Source organism: Phalacrocorax carbo, chromosome 2 (assembly GCF_963921805.1).
Source record: "Phalacrocorax carbo chromosome 2, bPhaCar2.1, whole genome shotgun sequence".
NCBI classification, from domain to species: Eukaryota; Metazoa; Chordata; class Aves; order Suliformes; family Phalacrocoracidae; genus Phalacrocorax; species Phalacrocorax carbo.
This window is the reverse complement of record NC_087514.1, coordinates 36336624-36342826: the sequence shown is the minus strand read 5'-3', so window position 1 is coordinate 36342826 and position 6203 is coordinate 36336624. Positions and strand designations below refer to the sequence as shown.

General features: G+C 37.6%; 1 long non-coding RNA gene across 1 annotated transcript; it reads left to right on the top strand.

Moving 5' to 3' along the window:
* The first annotated feature begins 653 nt into the window (after positions 1–653).
* LOC135312299 (uncharacterized) lies at positions 654–5768 on the top strand. Its single transcript, XR_010371866.1, has 3 exons — positions 654–736; positions 1021–1116; positions 2989–5768. It is a non-coding gene; the product is annotated as an uncharacterized LOC135312299 (long non-coding RNA).
* The last annotated feature ends 435 nt before the right edge of the window (positions 5769–6203 follow it).

The following is a 6203-nucleotide window of genomic DNA, read 5'->3' as shown; positions in this document are numbered from 1 at the left end:
GTCTATTCAGATCATCTACATATGCAGATATACCTAAATTAGGCCTCTATTGTAGACGATATGCACACAGACCTAATTCACTTGCCCAGATCTTAGATAGAATCAAGCTTTGAATCTCCTTCTAGTCTGGACTTTCTGGACCAGAACTGCTCACCATTTCCTTAATTAAATCAGTGCCTACCTTTCTTGAAGTAAACCAGTAAACAATTGTTTAACCCTTTACAAAAGTTCCTAAAAATCAGACTAAATAAGATTATTAATTTATTACATTTATTTCACTCCATTTCTTTGGCTTGCTTGCTAGCTTGCACATGTGAGTCTGTTGTCTGTAGAAAAGCATGTTTACAATCATCTTGCCTGTCACGTGTCTAATACTGCGTGGGTGACTAATGAATGGTTCCTGGACAGGAGGCTGGGAAACACTGCTTTCAGTTTCTGTTTAGAAGTTCCTGAGGAAGTATGGTTCTTCCTTCCCCACAACATAAGGACTAATGAGACTTAATAAATCCATAACCGCAGATACTTGCAAATGCACTGTGATTTACCATAGGTAAAAATGCATTCTGCTCTTGCAGCTCCAAGCTTATATAGACCACATGCTTGAAGCTGCCCTTCTTTTCTGTACTGTGTCATGTCCCTGTTCCTTTGTCTACAGAAAACTGGGAGACAGAGGGGGATGCAGACATTCAAATATGTGCCCCTACAGTGGAGAATCTGGGAGCACTTCTAGTCTCAGGTAGGCCTGGTTTCATACAAGTCATGGGCTGACTCGTGCACTGGAATGAGACTCTGGTGTACCCCAAAGAGAGGTGGTTTGCAAGCTGGGGAGGAGCTATGGTGCACTCAAGCAAGTTCCCAGTCTGAATGATCATGGAACTGATATCCCAGAAAGTAGCATATCGCACACCTGGAGGCCAGCCTGTCAGTCTAAACACTTCGTGGAAGGACTGTAAACAAAACATTCAGTTTCTTTTTTTTCCTTCTGCACATGTTTCCCTTGTTTTCTTCTTCTTTTCCCAGAGGACAGTTGCATGCACACCTGTGGTTCTTGGTTTTGGTGAGTGACAGGTTCAGAAGGGTACTGGTCATTTTATGAATGGCAAAATATGTATTAAGGTAAATTCAGAATCTTTGTTCCTAGCTATTTTTCCCAGTGCTTTGTGTTGTAAACTCATGCTATGGGGATGCTGGTACCAGCAGAACAAGACTATGTGAATGTTAAATCTTATAAAACCCCAGCGTCAGATACAGAAATTCTGTGCTAACAGCTGATGCTTGAACACCACTGGAGAAGCCTCACTGCTGCAACTGGTTGCACTCAAGCAGGCCTTGGTCATGGTGAGGCAAAAGCTCAGTGAATGTAGCACGTCTTCCCAAAAAAAGACCTCCACAGGCCACACACCTACATTCCTTACAACATTTTGTGTATTACATAGCTTGGATTTGTTTTGTGGTCATTCTAGGTAATAGGACAATTTTTTCACTGATCTTTTAAATCACCTGAAAAAGTAACTGTCTGTTAGGTGCAAAGAATGAAGTGACATTATTTCAGTGATGGAGAAGGAAAAGAATTGCTGAAGAAACCTGCAGTCTTTAGTAATTTTGCAAAAATGCATTGATTTGCTGCCAAGGCCAGCTGACCTTTAGCACCGCCTTGGTGTCCTCCAGAAGATTCTGTAGTCTGTGGTTGACTGTCAAGGTAAACTGTTGCTTTTTATGCATTATACTCCTAGTGCATTGATCAATAAACCTCAAAGTGAAAAAATGGAAATAAATAGCTAAGGTTTCTGAACTGCCCAGCTGTTCCATGCAAGTATCCTACATATATCCTAGAGACCTACAACAGCTGCTGAATAGGTAGTTGGCATGGGATTGAAAAACCAAGGCCAATGAATGATGAGCTTTGTCTTGGCACTTCACTTTAAAAATGGCCATCCTTTACATGACTGAGAAGTTTTTGTATTATTAGGCATTTGACTTCTAGGAATACACATTTATTTTAAAAACATTTAGCAAGACCTAGGACATGGATGCTACAGCTCTGGTAGAGTCCCACTGCATTTGTTGGAATCAAAAGGGTTCAGCACTTTGCATGCTCATATCAAAAAGCCAATAAGAACAAAACCTTTTGATTATGTTTGTTGATTTACTCTCTGCATAGACTACTCTCATCTATCAAAAAGGGTTTTGACTGCATTGCAGATACAACTGACTACCCATAAAACATAATATTAAACATTCAGTCCATATAAATACTCTTAAGACTAAGCTGCTGCATTCCAAACTGATCTCTTTATTCTGATTCCTTCCAGCTTTAAATAAGAATTCTTTGGATTGCCAAATGTAGTGATAAAAATGTATTTACTTTACATCATTTAGCTATTGAAACTAGACCCAGCTAAAATTTCAGCATACTTTCTTCAGCCAAACCAAGCTCTTTTTTTTCCTAAAAGTAATAATAAAATTAAACAATAAAGCCAGAATTAAATTACTACTTTGAATGATGACCAACCGGGTAAAGGAGTGCAAATAGGTCAACAGTCTTCTTCTGGAGATATAAGGTCAGTATATTTTCATAAGATTAGTGCAAACCTGTTGGAAATGAAGTTAAACAGCTTCTAAATATATCATGGGGTTTTTTTCCTACAAAATTTCCATGGATCGCACCTCCATTGGTCAACAACGTAAGATTATCTTCTCTATCACAGCATTGTTAGACAATTTATGTCAAACTGGTTAAAATAAATAACTGTGGATCAGGATTTCCATGTTGGTTTAATTTTTGATGTCTATATTTGTAAAAGCTCAATCCTCCAGGTTATGTTTTACTATATGTATTGTGATGCGAATTATTTGAGTAGAACAAGTTTCTAGAGCAGAGCATCTATACAAAACCCCTTTCAAATAGAGGAATTTTTTACATTTTGAGCTGACTAGCAGAATACTTTCCCTCCCCTAATACATCTCTATTTTTTTTTCTTACCACAGGATAACTGCGTGGAAGCAAAAGATACGTTGGTAAAGGGCTCAAATTCCTGACTTGTGCGACGAGCAAATGTTTCTCAGACTCGCCTGCAAGGATATTTACTGTGAAATCACTGGAGTGCAACACAGGATGACTAACATCATGTCCTTTAAAAAAAGTGTTTACAGTAGCAAAACATTCACTTTGGAGTTTAGAACTATTAATTCTGTTACTAGCGCTAAAGGAATGATAGTAAGAAGTAAGGAAGGAGAAATTTATTGTGACTCTGCTCATGAGGGCCAAACTTGAAGGTGCAAAGTTCTTCCTGCACTGCTAAATCAAAGTTAAAGCTTGAAAGTATAAAAGACCTCCTCCCTCCTACATCCTTTGCCTGTCACTCTCACTTCCTTCCAGCAAAGGCAGATGACTACTACTTCAGTCAAAAGTCCCTCAAACAAGATCTGTTTCAGCTAGATTAACAAGAGTCAGTGTAATCCAATTCATAGCAAAAAATTAATCTTGTCTTTAGGTATAACAATTGCACTTATCTGTTTTGGAAGAAAAGCATTCCTCTTCCCCACACTCTGATGGTTTCTCTGATTGGGCTGGGATCCTACCTAAAACCATACCCTGGAAAAGATGCCCTTCAGCTAATTCTTGGTTTTCTTACAGACAGGTCTGCCTTTCCTGTCCCCTTCAGCAGACCCAGACACCAATTTTGAAGTGCCCTTTTAAACAAAAGGTTAAAAATTGACTTCCAAATGGATGAATTGGGAGGATCACATCTGTAGCAGTTATCTTCAAGTGACTGAAAAATGTCTTCCCCAAGACATAGTTACCAGAAATTTGAGCACCCTGGCAGAGTCTGCAGCTGCTGTACTCTCAATTATTTCCCATCTTATCTCCCTGGGTTTAACTGTGTGGCTGCAGCAAAACTGAGTCTGAGTAATAATAGGATGTGCACTGGGAGCATCTGACTCCTTGTGTCGAGTGTGAGGAGAACCAGAGCTCCTGTAAACCTCCCAACAGCCTGGGGCAAGGTTAAGGAGGGAGGGAGGCGCTTAGGCAAGATTGTGTCCCTCTCCCTGACCCCTCTATTTACAGCAACTTAAAAAAACGATCCCTCAGCTTGCTCCTGATTAGGTGAACTCTTGTTAGGGAGAGAAATAATGACACTTGTGTGCATGGCACACATCGAAGGCACACGTATCTCCAAGACAATGACTGTTTAATATCTGTCTATGAAGTTCTCATGATCGTTTGCTTTCTTTTATTAATAAGGCTGTATCACAGTGTTTTTAACTGCTCAGTTAAAATAAGTATGAGTAAGGTCAGGTTTTTTTTCATTTGAGAAATTATGTTTTTAAAATATAATTTTCTGCTTCCTTTCTGGTTTTATGATCTTAATGTATTATTGTGCAAGCTTTATCCAACAATTTTCTTAAGTATCTGTTACATTTTAGATTTGAAATAAAAGATTTTAGTTGAAAAGGTTTATATTTGAAGTGTTCATGTAGGCATTAAAAAAAAAAGCTTGAGGCCTAATGAACTTCATTGTGAGGAAAACACACTTTCAGACATAAACGGAGTTAGGCTGTGTGCACAGCCAATGCTCTTTTCCCCCCATATAGAAATTCCACAGTTATAAAAAGCTCAGATGTTTTGTCTAGGCCTACTTTTCCTTCAGGATTTTTAAGGAAATTAGTATCCTTTAGTTGTGTGAGATATGCCTCCACAGTGCAACACTGAGGAGCTTGACGTGGAGGAGGGCAGTGTTAGTGATACACATCACCAGTGCTCATTAGCCCAGTGACAAATACAGGGTATTAGATGGAGAAAGATGCATTGATAAAAACAGCTACATTACTCTGATACCCTTAATCAGCACTCACTTGGGTTCCTACATTTGAAAAATTTGTCCTGGATACACTCATGCACACACACACATATATACTCACACATATATATATGCATATATGTATATATACATACATATGTTTAAGTATATTTAAGTTACAATTCCATTTATTTAAAGTTAAAATAAGATTTATCATTGCTGAAACTGAAATCAACTGTCTTTTACTATGACAAAACCTTTATTCCACTAAAACAAATGCATTTACATTAGACACCACCTTTACAATACAGCAATACTTGCATAAACCTGCACATGATCTACAGCTTAGCACCCTTTCATGAATTTCAGGTTAAATATCCTATCAACAACAGCGCAAAATATATAAATCAACAAATGAAAACAAAGTAAAAGCAGTTATTGCAATAAAGTTTATTCTGAATTTTAATTCAAATTTGTAAAACCATAAATGCTGATATGATTTTACAAATGCTCAACACGCTTTCATATATGCAGTTAAAAATTAAGACACTCCAAACCCACTTCTGATGTAAATCAGTGCCTGAACTTATCTATCCGGCTGGTAGCCACTTTGTCATCCTTCAGTGGAACATTTTCAAAATCAACTGTATTCTCTTGCAATACGTAATCTAATTAAGAAGTATAACATAGCAGCCAGGACCATATCATTGCTCTACATAAATATATATCCTCATTTCCAGGGGTGCTGAGATCTCATCATGCTTTTAATAGGATCATTTTTATATTAAATTATATTAGTTTTATATTATCTCCTATGTCATTGTTTAAGTGCTGCATTCTCTGCCACAGCAGTGTGTATGTAGTTTGCTGCCGGTTCCCTGGAGTACCATTTTGAACTAAATGTGAGCACTGCACTTTTAACAGGATACATTTACCAATATAAAATTTTACTTGGTGATAAAAGAAGAACTGATTTATCTTAAGTAAGATTTTGGTTATCTATGTGAAGATTCTTCTATGTAAAATAAAATCCCTGCTTCCAGAATTCTCTTACTTTGCAATTTACCTCTAATTAACGTCTGAATCAGCCAGATTTTGTCAACCAGCTCTGTACAGCAGCCAGTAAATTAGCAAGGGCAAATCTGGTTCAGATGACTCATTTTTGGAAGTTTAATCCAAAATTGTTAGGAGAAAGATAAAATCATCAGCTGAAATGTAGTCAAAGCTGAAGATTTAAACAATAAAAGTTGGGAACAAGCCTGGATATAAGTAAAGACAAGCCTTCTTGGGAAAAGAAAATTGTTTTTGAAATGGCCAGATGAATGTAAAGAGCCAACATAATGCAGGCTTATAGCGTAGAGTTTGGAGTGGAAAACAAGCTGGTGTCTTGCATGGATAGGG